Raw genomic sequence first — 14,073 nt, 5'->3', positions numbered from 1 at the left:
GGAACATTGTTCATGTCTTCAGAATTCCCTTCCTCAAAAAACATTAGATACAGAGTCTTTAAATATTTTTAGATTCTCGATTACCACAGTGATGAAAGATTATTTGGCATATACAGTAGAGCAATGGAGAGCTTATGTTCAAATCAAGTCAGCCATATTATTGAATGTGCGACTAGATTCGATGGGCCAAGTGGCCTACTCTTGTTTCTTATCTGTATACTTAAGATATTTAATCTCCTCTATAACCTAATACACCAGATGAACATGAAATCTCTTGCAGACCTATGAGAGTCAGGAAATAATATTGTTTTAACAAAAAGGAGACAAACTTAAACCCATAACACCAAGAGGAAACAGTGAACATAATGCCATTAATATCAGTGTCCTTTCTGATGAATGATAAAGAAATTTCAATTGTAACTCACAGCAATTTGCTTTATTTCAATATAGAAATACAGACATATCAACCAGAGTTTCAAATATCTCCAAAAACAACATAACACCAGGCAGATTTTTCAGTCAAAATGCAAATCCAGAATTATCAAGGATGACACAATGGTACTCCTCAGTACAGTCAGAAGGTCAGTACCATCAGAAGGTCAGTACTGAGACACCATAAGACGCAAGTGCAGAATTAGGCCATTCGGCCTATCACTCTTGCTCCACCATTTGTTCATGGCTGACATGTTTTTCAAAGCCGTTCTCCTGCCTTCTCCCCATACCCATGATCCCCTTACTAATCAAGAACCTATCTATCTCAGTCTTAAATACACTCACAGACTTGGCCTTTCTGTAGCAATGAGTTCCCCAGAGTCACCAACCTCTGGCTAAAGAAATTCCTCATCTCAGTTCTAAAGAGTCATCCCTTCAGTCTGAGGCTACGCCTTTAGGTCCAAGTCTCCCCAACTAGTGGAAGCATCTTCTCCACATTCACTTAATCCAGGAATCTCAGTACTCTTAAGTTTCAATCAGGTTCCCCCCTCATCCTTCTAAACTCCATTAAATACAGACCCAGAGTCCTCAACCACTCCTCATATGATAAGCCCTTCATCCCCAGGACCATCCTTGGAAATCTCCTGTGGGCCACTTCCAACACCAGCCCATCCTTTCTTGGATATGAAAGTGCCACATTGTCAGAGGGTCAGCACCGTATTGTCGGAGGGTCAGCGGTGAGGGAGTGCATTATCGCCAGAAAAACTATTAAACAGAGGTCTTTGTCTGACCCCTCACGCAAATATAGAAGTTTGAAAGAGAAGCAGCTAAGTTCCTAAGGAGACGGTGGTGGAAAAGCATAAAGCAATTTAATATTAAAGTAAAATAATAATAAAAGCGAAGAGATTGGTAACCTTTCGACTGTCGTGATCTGTTTCTCCTCTATCGTCACCCCTCACACTGAGGAATCTGCATTCTAATTCTGGGCACTTAACATTCCCGAGTTTAACTCCCTCAGACTTGGCAGACATACCTTCATCTGCCTGGGCCATAATCCCAGGATTCCATTCCCTCCCCCACCTACTCCTCCAAAGCATCTCGCTGTCCCTACAACAATCCCCTCCAAACTTACCTCAGAGACCAAGCTCTCAGCAACCTGCTCTAATATCATCTTTATACAGCAAAGGGGAAGATTATGTTTGAAACATTTCTGCAAAATGCAATTTCTGAAACAGACTTTTGATGCTTTACTAGGATAAAGGTGGCATATGAATACAGTTGATTTTTGATGCCTATCCTTTCCAACCCCTTTCATCACTTTAAAGACCCTTTTGGTGGGAGGGGGGGGGGCGGGGTGCAGGTGCTCATATTAGAAGCTTTTGATTAATCATGAAGAGCTTGCATTCCTCTAGCCTTTCAGGACGACCGCACATCCTAGAGTGTTGTATAGCGCATGAAGTATCTGTGAGATGTCGTTACTGCTGTAATGTAGGAAGTACAACAATGAACTTGCACAGCAAGCTCCCACAAATAGCAACAGCATAGCTTACTGATTTTGTGAAATTGAAAAAACAAGCATGGGACAGACAACATGGAGAATTCCCGAGCTCCTGTTCAAAACAAACAGGGACCGATAAAACATGTACACAGTGAATCCAACAGCTTCCTTGCAACAATAATTCTTTGAATCCCCAACCCATGCCCCTCCCATACTGAACACACCTTCTCTGCAATCCCAGCACTGGCACAAGGGGTAGCTCAGTGATACATTTCATGGAGAAATGAGGGCTTGTGTTTCCAATCTGTGTGCCCTTGGTTTCAGTTCCACATGCTGGGTGTGTGGCATCACACCTGACTGTAGGCCAGGGAAAGGATGAAGAGAAGAGGTAGGAAGGGGAAAAAAAGAAAATAGAAACAGTGGGCCATTCAGCCCATCATGCCTGTCTGGCATTCAATACTATCATGGCTGATTGAAGGCTTTAATGCCTTTTTCCCATCCCATGCCCATAAGTCTGTACGTCACTGGAAATCAAATATTTATCAGCCTCTACAGTACACATGTTCAAAGACTGAGTTTCAACATGCGTTCTATGGTACAGAATTCCAAAATATTAACAACCCTCTGAGTAAATAAAAACTCCTTCTTGCAAACCCAAGAGTCTTCTGTCTTATTTTTGTTTTGAATTCCCCAACCAGAGAATTCCCCAACCTCCTAGCTGCATCTGCCCTGTCTTTCCCTTAAAATATCGGTTATGTTTCAACGAGATTATCTCTCACTCTTCAAAATTCGAGAGAATCCAGACCCTGCTTGCCCCAACCTCTCTCAGAGGACACCCCTGCCATCCCAGGAACCAGTCAGTTGAATCTTTATTGCAGTCTCTCTATGGCAATGTCATCTTTCCTGAGGAAAGGACCCAAAACTGCACACAGTACTCCAGGTGCAGTCTAACCAAGCTCCTGTACAATTAGAGTCACAGAGTCCTACAGCACAGAGACAGGCCCTTTGGCCTAAAGTGGTCCGTGCTGACCAAAATGTCCATCCACACCAACCCCATTTCCCTGCACTTGGTCTATATCATTCTAAACCTTTCCTATCCATGTATTTGTCCAAATGCCTTTTAAATGTTGTTAATGTACCCACCTCAACTACTTCCACTGGCAGTTCATTCCATATGCGTACCACCATCTGTGTGAAAAAGTGCCTCTCAGGTTCCCTTTTATTTCTTTCCCCTCTAACCTTAAACTGAGGCCCTTTTGTCCTCAATTTCCCAACCCTGGGAAAAAGACTGAGTACATTCACATTATCCATGCCTCTCATGACCTTATCTGCTTCTATAAGGTCCTCCCTCAGTCTCCTACACTCTAAAGGAAGAAGTCCTAGCTTGTCCAACCACTCCCAATTGAAGCAAGAATTCACTACTCCTGTACTCAAATCCTCTTGGGATAAAGGCGAACATTCTATTACCCCTCCTAATAGCTTGCTGCACCTGTGCGTTAGCCTTCAGTGACTTATCCACAAGGACACCTTTTGTACACTTTCCAACTGCTCAGCATTTAAAAAATACTCTGCGCATCTGTACCTCCTACCAAAGAGGACAGCTGCACAGTTTTCCACATTATATTGCATCTGCCCATCCACTGAACATGGCCAAATCCTCCTGAAGCCTCTTCACATCATCCTCACAACAGATTCCCACTTTGCATTTTATCATCCTCGAAAGAGCGAGGGAGAGCTGACACTACAGATTCTAAATCAGAGGCAAGTGAATTTTAGTGGGAATGGGAAGGGATGAGAACAGGAGGAGCTGTAACAGAACAATAGCTGAGCTTTAAAGGAAGAGACAGTTCAGGGAGAGGATATGGATGAGAATAGAATAGCGTAGGTTAGATGGGCTTCAGATTGGTTTCACAGGTCGTCATAACATCGAGGGCCAAAGGACGTGTACTGCGCTGTAATGTTCTATGTTCTATGAAAAGGAAGGGAACTAATGACAACAATCCTTGGTGAGAGGTCATCAGCAAAAGGAAGCTATATTATGCATTTATGGCTCATCCATCTGAAATTTGATTAAACATGAACAGATTCTTCATTTCTCTTACAGAAGCTGTCTGATCCTCTGCAATTCCTGCATTTTGTTTTTATTTCAGATTCCCAGCATCTGTATTATTCTTTGAGATAAATATGACATACAATGTTAACCATGATTCGGAGATGCCGGCGTTGGATTGGGGTGTACAAAGTTAAAAATCACGCAACACCAGGTTATAGTCCAACAGGTTTAATTGGAAGCACACTAGCTTTCGGAGCGACGCTCCTTCATCAGGTAATTGTGGAGGGCTCGATCGTAACACAGAATTTACAGCAAAAATTTGCAGTGTGATGTAACTGAAATTATACATTGAAGAATTGATTGTCTGTTAAGTCTTTCATCTGTTAGAATACAGTGATAGTTTCACTTCTTTCATGTGTAAATCACAAAACCCTTTTTTTTAAAGTTGCATTCTCGGGTTAGCTGTTAACAATGGTGATAGCTAGACAATATGTTGAAGGTGTTAGCCCCCTGTGTTCTCTGTCTATGACCTGATGTTTAGGTTGATTCCAATCTAAAAAGCGAAATAACAGAGTTTTACATAAATTCATGCAGTTTTTGAGCTCAGAGTTCGACATGAATCTATGTGGTTTTTGAGCAAAGTGCAATGTAACTCTGAAAGTACCAAAAAAATTCACCACACACAATATATATGTATGCATGTGGGTCTTCACAGACTTAAGACACTCTGCACTCACTGCACACACACACACACACTTTCTCACACTCACAACCCCCACCCCAGACAGACACACACACAGACAGACAAAGACACACATGCACACATATATATTGTGTGTGGTGAATTTTTTTGGTACTTTCAGAGTTACATTGCACTTTGCTCAAAAACCACATAGATTCATGTCGAACTCTGAGCTCAAAAACTGCATGAATTTATGTAAAACTCTGTTATCTCACTTTTTAGATTGGAATCAACCTAAACATCAGGTCATAGACAGAGAACACAGGGGGCTAACACCTTCAACATATTGTCTAGCTATCACCATTGTTAACTGCTAACCCGAGAATGCAACTTGAAAAAAAAGGGTTTTGTGATTTACACATGAAAGAAGTGAAACTATCACTGTATTCTAACAGATGAAAGGCTTAACAGACAATCAATTCTTCAATGTATAATTTCAGTTACATCACACTGCAAATTTTTGTTATAAATTCTGTGTTACGATCGAGCCCTCCACAATCACCTGATGAAGGAGCGTCGCTCCGAAAGCTAGTGTGCTTCCAATTAAACCTGTTGGACTATAACGTGGTGTTGTGTGATTTTTAACAATGTTAACCATGGCTTTGTTGAAAGATATAAGCATTTTTTACTTTCTTAACAGATCAAATGGACTGACGCATCCAAGTGAATTCTCAGTTCTCCAATACATTTTCACTGTCATTAAACACAGAAACCATAAGGATTAAAAAGAAACAGATCAAAAGTTATTTGCGCTCCTGTTGTAGCAATTGCTGTGGACATTTTATGTTGCCAGAACCACACAGAAGCCTTTTGACCCATTTTACCAAACATAGGAGGTTGTAAAAGGTCAGTAATACCAGGACAACAAAAGCCAACTGATGAGGATGAGCCTGAAATCTCCCCAATAATCAGGCAGCTTCAGAACAGTAATGAACATACTCAGAGGGACCAGAAACATCAAAAACAAATTACAACAGCAAATCCCACTGTTTGCAAACACTCAAATCTCTAGAGTGACTCAGCTCAAAACAGTTCCTGGCGGTTTAACTTGCACTGGTATAAGCCACCTGTTGTAGGGTGGGTATTGAGTTCTAACAAAATTTGCTCATGGTATTTTTTGACAAATAAAATTTTCTTTAAGGTTCAAAACTGACCACATGATAGGACCCAGCTGACAATCAAATCTGTCCCAAAGACAAATCAGTTTAATGTACACACCCAGCAACAGGAGAAGGTCATTTGCCTGCTTGAGTCTTCTCCACCACTGAATAAGACCCTAGGTGAGCAGTCACCCAACATCAACATTCATGCTTCAGTTAAATAGCAACTAATATTCAAATCACACAAGTGATTTAATGCTCACATCATCTACATGTGAGCATTAAAACATCTCTTATTGACACTAATGGCATTAGCATGACTGAATCCTCCCCCCCATTATCAACAAACTTCGGGTGGGGGGTAGGTGGTGGTGACAATTGACCACAAACTCAACTAGACTACCCACAAAAACACAGTAGCTGCAGAGCAGGTCAGAATCCTGCAGGAAGTAACTCACCTCCAGACTGTCAAAAGCCTGTCCACCATCTACAAGACACAAGCCAGAGGTGTGATGGAACACTCCCCACTTGTCTGGATGAGTGCAGCTCAAACAACACTCAAGAAGCTTGACATCACCCAGGGCAAAGCAGCCAATTTGAGTGGCATCATATCCACAAGCATCGACTCCCTTCACTATTGACACCCAGTAGCAGCAGTGTGTACTATCTACAAGATACACTGCAGAAATGCACCAAAGATCCTCAGAGTGCAGCTTCCAAACCCACGACCACTTCCAACTAGAAGGACAAAGGCAGCAGATGGGAACAGCATCATATTCAAGTTCCCTGTCAAGCCACTCACCATCCTGACTCGGAAATATATTGCCGTTCCTTCACAATTGCTGGATCAAAATCCCGGAAGTTTTCCCTAAGGGCATTGTGGGTCCCCTTGCACCTAACGAACGGCAGTGGTTCAAGGCAGCAGCTCACTAGCACCTACAGGGCAGCCTGCCAGCAACACCAATGTCCCCTGGATGAATAAAAACATGCTGAGGCTCCCTGTTGGAAACATGCTGCTTCCAATCAATTGAACAACTTCCAATTCACTTCCATGAAACTCAAAGGACATCCCAAACAGACTCATAATTGGATGACCATGTCACAAATCGATTTACATAAACATAGACTGAGACAATTCAAACAAAAGTGGAATACAGCAGATGTTGGAAGTCTGAAATAAAAACAAAATGTTGGAGGACCTCAGCACTGAAAGAAACAGCGTTAACGATGAATCCAATTACTTCTTCAGAACTGCATTAAAAGTGTTGTAAAGAAGAGTAACATCAAACTCAAATATACCCAATTTTCCTTCACCAAAGATGCAGCCAGAAATGTGTCGCCAGCACTTTTTGTTTCTATTTGACAAAATTCATAATCAGCAGAACCACTGAAAAGTTACTGCAGTATTAAAATTAGTCACTGAACAACCACAACTTATTCTAGTTCTTCAGTTGAAAACAAACCGAGGTCTGACATTCACTGCCCTCAGACAGATCACTGACATATGCTGAACTCTCACAGAAGACAATCCCAAGAAAACAAGACCTTGCAGCCAAAACCAATCTAAACTGTATCCCAGTGAGAGTGAATACAAATAGGACTGGTACCCCTGAGAATCGGGGGGTGGGGGTGAGGGTGAGGGTGGGGGTGGGGGTGGGGGTGGGGGTGGGGCCCAGGCCCATACGCCAGTGAGTCAGTGTGCACACGTGCGTGCGAGAGAAAGACCCTTACCTCAGAGTGTGTGTGAGAGAGACCCGTATCCAGTGAGAGTCAGTTTGTGTCCCTTACCCCAATGAGTGTGTGTGTCTGACAGTCCCTTACCCCAGTGAGAGTCAGTGCCTGTGTGTGTGACCTCTATCCCAGTGAGAATCAGTGCCTGTATGTGTGACCCTTATCCAATGAGAGTCAGTGCCTGTGTGAGAGACGCTTATCCCAGTGAGATTGGTGTGTGAGAGAGAGAGACCCTTACCCCAGTGAGAGTCAGTGCCTATATGGTGACCCTTATCCCAATGAGAGTCAGTGCCTGTGTGCGTGAGACACTTATCCCAGTGAGAGTTAGTTAGTGCGTGCGTGTGTCTCCCTTACCCCAGTGAGAGTGTGTGTGTGTCTCCCTTACCCCAGTGAGAGTCTGTGTGAGTCCCTTACCCCAGTGAGAGTCTGTATGTGTCTCCCTTACCCCAGAGAGAGTCTGTGCGAGTCCCTTGCCCCAGCAAGAGTCAGTGGCTGTGTGAGAGACCCTTAACCCAGGGAGTCTGTGTGTGTGTGAGAGAGAGACCCTTATCCCAGTGAGAGTCAGTGTGCGTGAGACCCTTAGCCCAGTGAGTCACTGTGTGGGTGAGAGTCCACCTGATGAAGGAGCAGCGCTCCAAAAGCCAGTGCTTCCAATTAAACCTGTTGGACTATAACCTGGTGTTGTGTGATTTTTAACCCAGTGAGTGTGTGTGCACGTGTGAGCGCGTGTGACCCTTACCCCAGTGAGAGTCAGTGTGTGTGAGACCCTTATCCCAGTGAATCTGTGTGAGAGAGACCCTTAACCCAGTGAGAGAGCAAGAGAGAGAGAGAGAGAGATAGAGTGTATGTGTGTCTGAGACCCTTACCCCAGTGAGAGTCAGTGCGTGTGAGACACCCTTACCCCAGAGAGAGAGAGTGTGCGTGTGTGTGACCCTTACCCCAGTGAGAGAGAGAGAAAGAGTGTGAGTGTGTGTCTGAGACCCTTACCCCAATGAGAGTCAGTGTGTTTGTGTGTGAGAGAGACCCTTACCACAGTGAGTGTGTCTGAGACCCTTACCCCAGTGAAAGTGTGTGTCTGAGACCCTTACCCCAGTGAGAGTCTGTGTGCGTGTGTGTCTGAGACCCTTACCCCACAGAGTGTGTGTCTGAGACCCTTACCCCAGTGAGAGTGTGTGTGTGTCTGAGACCCTTACCCCAGTGAGAGTGTGTGTCTGAGACCCTTACCCAGTGAGAGTGTGTGTGTCTGAGACCCTTACCCCAGTGAGAGTGTGTGTGTCTGTCTGAGGCCCTTAGTCCAGTGAGAGAGTGCGTGTGTGTCTGAGACCCTTACCCCAGTGAGAGAGTGTGTGTGTCTGTCTGAGACGCTTACCCCTGTGACTGTGTGTGTGTGTGTGTGTGTGTGTCTGAGACCGTTACCGCAGTGACTGTGTGTGTGTCTGAGACCCTTACCTCAGTGAGAGAATGTGTGTGTGTCTGAGACCCTTACCCCAGTGACTGTGTGTGTGTGCGTCTGAGACCCTTACCTCAGTGAGTGTGTGTGTGTGTGTGTGTGTGTGTGTGTCTGAGACCCTTACCCCACCGAGAGAGTGTGTGTATCTGAGACCCTTACCCCAGTGAGAGAGTGTGTCTGTCTGAGATCCTCACCCCTGTGACTGTGTGTGTGTCTGAGACCCTTACCCCAGTGAGAGAGTGTGTGTCGGTCTGAGACCCTTACCCCAGTGACTGTGTGTGTGTTTGAGACCCTCACCTCAGTGAGAGAGTGTGTGTGTCTGAGACCCTTACCACAGTGAGAGTGTGTGTGTGTCTGAGACCCTTACCCCAGTGAGAGAGTGTGTCTGTATGAGACCCTTACCCCAATGAGAGTCAGTGTGTGTTTGTGTGTGAGAGAGACCTTTACCAGTGAGTGTGTCTGAGACCCTTACCCCAGTGAGAGTGTATGTGCATGTGTGTGTCTGAGACCCTTACCCCACAGAGTGTGTGTCTGAGACCCTTACCCCAGTGAGAGAGTGTGTGTGTGTCTGAGACCCTTACCCCAGTGAGTGTGTGTCTGAGACCCTTACCCTAGTGAGAGTGTGTGTGTGAGACCCTTACCCCAGTGAGAGTGTGTGTGTCTGAGACCCTTACCCCAGTGAGAGTGTGTGTGTGTGTGTCTGAGACCCTTAGCCCAGTGAGAGAGTGTGTGTCTGTCTGAGACCCTTACCCCAGTGAGTGTGTGTCTGAGACCCTTACCCTAGTGAGAGTGTGTGTGTGAGACCCTTACCCCAGTGAGAGTGTGTGTGTCTGAGACCCTTACCCCAGTGAGAGTGTGTGTGTGTGTGTCTGAGACCCTTAGCCCAGTGAGAGAGTGTGTGTCTGTCTGAGGCCCTTAGCCCAGTGAGAGAGTGCGTGTGTGTCTGAGACCCTTACTCCAGTGAGAGTGCGTGTGTCTGTCTGAGACGCTTACCCCTGTGACTGTGTGTGTGTGTGTGTGTGTGTGTGTGTGTGTGTGTCTGAGACCCTTACCGCAGTGACTGTGTGTGTGTCTGAGACCTTTACCTCAGTGAGAGAGTGTGTGTGTGTGTCTGAGACCCTTACCGCAGTGAGAGAGAGTGTGTGTGTGTGTCTGAGACCCTTACCTCAGTGAGAGAGTGTGTGTGTGTGTGTCTGAGACCCTTACACCAGTGAGAGTGTGTGTGTGTGTCTGAGACCCTTACCCCTGTGACTGTCTGAGATCCTTACCCCTGTGACTGTGTGTGTCTGAGACCCTTACCCCAGTGAGAGAGTGTGTGTTGGTCTGAGACCCTTACCCCAGTGACTGTGTGTGTGTGTCTGAGACCCTTACCCCAGTGAGAGAGTGTGTGTGTCTGAGACCCTTACCCCAGTGAGTGAGTGTGTCTGTATGAGACCCTTACCCCAGTGAGAGTGTGTGTGTGTGTGTGTGTGTGTGTGTGTCTGAGACCCTTACCCCAGAGACTGTGTGTCTGAGACCCTTACCCCAGTGAGTGTGTGTGTGTGTGTGTGTCTGAGACCCTTACCCCAGTGTCTGTGTGTGTGTGTGTGTCTGAGACCCTTACCCCAGTGTCTGTGTGTGTGTGTGTGTGTGTGCGTGCGTGTCTGAGACCCTTACCCCAGTGTCTGTGTGTGTGTGTGTGTGTGTGCGTGCGTGTCTGAGACCCTTACCCCAGTGTCTGTGTGTGTGTGTGTGTGTGTGCGTGCGTGTCTGAGACCCTTACCCCAGTGTCTGTGTGTGTGTGTGTGTGTGTGCGTGCGTGTCTGAGACCCTTACCCCAGTGACTGTGTGTGTGTCTGAGACCCTTACCCCAGTGACTGTGTGTGTGTCTGAGACCCTTACCCCAGTGACTGTGTGTGTGTGTGTCTGAGACCCTTACCCCAGTGACTGTGTGTGTGTGTGTCTGAGACCCTTACCCCAGTGACTGTGTGTGTGTGTGTCTGAGACCCTTACCCCAGTGACTGTGTGTGTGTGTCTGAGACCCTTACCCCAGTGACTGTGTGTGTGTGTCTGAGACCCTTACCCCAGTGACTGTTTGTGTGTGTGTGTCTGAGACCCTTACCCCAGTGACTGTGTGTGTGTGTCTGAGACCCTTACCCCAGTGACTGTTTGTGTGTGTGTGTCTGAGACCCTTACCCCAGTGACTGTGTGTGTGTGTGTGTCTGAGACCCTTACCCCAGTGACTGTGTGTGTGTGTCTGAGACCCTTACCCCAGTGACTGTGTGTGTGTCTGAGACCCTTACCCCAGTGACTGTGTGTGTGTCTGAGACCCTTACCCCAGTGACTGTGTGTGTGTGTGTGTCTGAGACCCTTACCCCAGTGACTGTGTGTGTGTCTGAGACCCTTACCCCAGTGACTGTGTGTGTGTCTGAGACCCTTACCCCAGTGACTGTGTGTGTGTGTGTGTCTGAGACCCTTACCCCAGTGACTGTGTGTGTGTTGGGGGCTGGGGAGAGCCGGTGTGTTCTTGGGGTCGGTTCACTGGAGTCTCCCCGATCGTGGACACTCTCTCTCCCCCCTCCCCACCCCTTGCTCCTGCTCACGGGGTGGGAGCTTGCCCCCACCCCCGAAGCCTGGGTCCCAGCCTCTTACCTGGGGCCGTGACGGCAGCTCCGACTCCCCGAGCCCGGGCGGTGCCGAGCGGCGGAAAACAAGTGACGGCAGCGGGAACCCGCCCCGCCCCTTGTCCCGCCCCAGACCATCCCAGCCAACCCGGCAATACCCCACTCTGCCCCATGTCCATTAACCCCTCTGCCCGCTTCCTGAGGATCCAGCCCGGCTCCCTCTCGCCAGAGCCCAACCTCTGGTTTTGTATAGTCCACCCTGTCCAGGCTTCATTCTGCCTCAAATCTATCTCAGTGCAACATCTCGGTTCTCTCAGACCGGGAGCAGGTCTGTTTACACTTTGTAAATTTGCACATTCGGAACTAAAGTTCATTAATTCTCACTTCCATCCTTCCTAGCAGTAGTAAAAATGAAGCTGAAAAACTGCGTCGAATTAGAACCTTCAGCTAAAAGGTGGATCCAAATGTGGAAACATATCTATGCAATCACAGTCATCTTTGTCACCACAGGCTCCAATCCAGACCCATCGTACACAGCTTAGCACTCGGTAAGGTTTACTCGAATAATCAACATTCTGATCTAGCCTCCATAACCAAGACCATTACCAAATGCGTCCTCCAGCCTCTAATATGGCCCCCCACCCAGTGTCTAGAAACATACACCCAAAACTACTAACTGATCAGAAACCTATACACAATGTCCCAATCTAAATCCAGCAGCATGCACCCTGTAAAATGCCAAATACCAAACCAAAAGTTGTCTAAAACTTTTACCCATTAGATTTTTATTTTCAAACTTTAAAAGTTACCAGATATGTAACCTTATGATTAAGATGGTAACTAACCTTTCTCTATAGCTAATCACCAAAAAGTATCCTGCAAACCCTCATGCTGAAGGGTTTCACCTGTAGAAATCCTCAATTCTGAATTATGCAAATATTTTAATTAACAGTTTAGTCAATGTGAAGCCACTTAGTGAATTACTTAAGTTCAGTTTGTGGGGACCCTGTTGTGGTGCAAAGGTAGCATCCTACCCTTGGTCCAGGTCCCACCTGCTTCAGTGTACAATAACATACCTGAACAGGTTAGACAAAAATAGTTATTAGAGAACCTCTTCAGGCACACTGAGGTAAGTTTGAGGGCAAAAGGCTTTTCACCCTATTAAGTCAATACTAGTCTGGACAAGTAGTAGAATTTGGATAATTAAGAGTAAAAAGCAGGGCTGATAAACAGCCCAGTCCCATGAAATAAACCAAATCATTGCTATGCAAGACAAGAACAAAATGCTGGAGATATTCAGCAGCTGTGGTAGGATCCAGAGAAATAGCCTTAACAATTGAAGAAATACTGGACTCTAAAAATGAGCTGTTTTCTGCAAACAGAAAAAAAAAATCACAAAACCAGGGTTATAGTCCAACAGGTTTATTTGAAAGCACTAGCTTTCAGAGTGCTGCTCCTTCATCAGGTGGTTGATGACCTGATGAAGGAGCTAGTGCTTCCAAACAAACCTGTTGGAACATAACCTGGTGTTGTGATTTTTTTTAAACATTGTACACCCCAGTTCGACACTGGCATCTCCAAATAATGTTTTTCTGCACAGATTATGTTGAACCTGCGATGTTTCTCCAGAAGTTTCAGTCTTATCCAAGTCTAATCAGCTAGAGCACATGAAAATTCTCCAAGTGAACTTTGTGTTGGGGAATAGGCATTAAAATCACTGATGTTTGTCAACACCAAATACTCTTAATTAAGGATTTTAAAACTTTAGTTGTGCTGTAGTGGTGGTCACTGGACTAGTCATCCAGATCTCTACATCAAATGTTCTGGGGACCTGGATTCAAATCAGACCATCGCAGATGACATTTTAAAATTAGTAAAAATCTGGAATTAAGAGTCTGATGACTGAACATTAGAATGTTAGAACATTACCTGGATCGATAGTCAAAAAGTGTGACACTGGAAAGTTACAGCAGGTCAGGCAGCATCAACATTTCAGGCATAAGATTAGATTAGATTAGATTACTTTACAGTGTGGAAACAGGCCCTTCGGCCCAACAAGTCCACACCGACCTGCCGAAGCGCAACCCACCCATACCCCTACATTTACCCCTTACCTAACACTACGGGCAATTTAGCATGGCCAATTCACCTGACCTGCACATCTTTGGATGGTGGGAGGAAACCGGAGCACCCGGAGGAAACCCATGCAGACACGGGGAGAACGTGCAAACTCCACACAGTCGCCTGAGGCGGGAATAAGCTCTTCATTGGGCCAAATCATTGACTCTCCTGCTCCTCAGATGCCACCTGACCTGCTGTGCTTTTCTCACACCATACTTTTTGACTCAATCTCCAGCATCCAGTCCTCACTTTCTCTGGATTAATAATCTAGCATTAATACTAGAGGTCATTCTCTTCCCCATGAATCCAAACAAATCTCTTTCAAGTGATGGAGATTCAGAAA

The 14,073-nt window shown here is 45.8% G+C and overlaps 1 protein-coding gene across 1 annotated transcript in view; it reads right to left on the bottom strand.

Moving 5' to 3' along the window:
* Positions 1-11,665, bottom strand: part of LOC122561370 (6-phosphofructo-2-kinase/fructose-2,6-bisphosphatase 4-like) — a 178,037-nt gene extending 166,372 nt beyond the window's left edge. The window contains exon 1 of the mRNA XM_043713128.2: positions 11,638-11,665. The gene's annotated coding sequence lies outside the window, so the exon portion shown is untranslated. The remainder of the gene's footprint in view (positions 1-11,637) is intronic.
* Positions 11,666-14,073: the final 2,408 nt, after the last annotated feature.

The sequence above is a fragment of the Chiloscyllium plagiosum genome, unplaced genomic scaffold, assembly GCF_037043375.1.
Source record: "Chiloscyllium plagiosum isolate Xiang-an unplaced genomic scaffold, Cpla_swu_hap1 HiC_scaffold_14, whole genome shotgun sequence".
Lineage (NCBI taxonomy): Eukaryota > Metazoa > Chordata > Chondrichthyes > Orectolobiformes > Hemiscylliidae > Chiloscyllium > Chiloscyllium plagiosum.
The sequence above is the reverse complement of the archived record's forward strand: the minus strand, read 5'-3'. Positions and strand labels throughout refer to the sequence as shown.